Source organism: Penaeus monodon, chromosome 19 (genome assembly GCF_015228065.2).
Source record: "Penaeus monodon isolate SGIC_2016 chromosome 19, NSTDA_Pmon_1, whole genome shotgun sequence".
NCBI classification, from domain to species: domain Eukaryota; kingdom Metazoa; phylum Arthropoda; class Malacostraca; order Decapoda; family Penaeidae; genus Penaeus; species Penaeus monodon.
The window spans coordinates 6,813,466-6,813,973 of NC_051404.1; the positions used below are offsets into that span (position 1 = coordinate 6,813,466).

Here is a 508-nt window from a genome sequence, read left to right on the forward strand (position 1 = left end):
GCCTTTCTAGAGTTTTCTAAGGCTCGATTGCCTTTAAAACGACCTAAAGGAGAAGCCTTTCAGATTCTAATTGTTAAAAACTAGTTTGTCTTAAATGCAACAACGTTCTCTCCAAGGAAGTTCAATAGTAGTTTTTTTCCTTTACTAATAAGCGATAAAATAACTAATCCTCGCATTCCAAAAGATTCTTCTTTACTAATAAACAACTAATTCTTGAATTTCAGAGAATTTTATTTTCGTTTGTGTGTGTAAATGATTGCCGCAAAAGGAACTGAATACTTAGTTTCCTTTCAAGTGTGAAAGGAAGAAAAATTTCAAATCTATTGATTTGCTTAATGATTGTGGGAGGAAAATAATGCGTTATAATCTGCTAACCTAACTGTATTGTTAATAGACAAATAGATATAAAATAAAAACAAGTATTGCTTTACTGAGTTGACTGTTAGATAATTTTGACCTTTACTTATCCTCTCTGCAACAATACAGTTCTTTAAAGTGCCAAACGAAA

At 30.9% G+C, this 508-nt stretch overlaps 1 protein-coding gene across 1 annotated transcript in view; it reads right to left on the bottom strand.

Annotated features, from left to right (window-relative positions):
- Positions 1-508, bottom strand: part of LOC119585322 (xaa-Pro aminopeptidase 1-like) — a 14,737-nt gene that overhangs the window by 5,064 nt on the left and 9,165 nt on the right. The gene's annotated exons all lie outside the window — the stretch shown is intronic.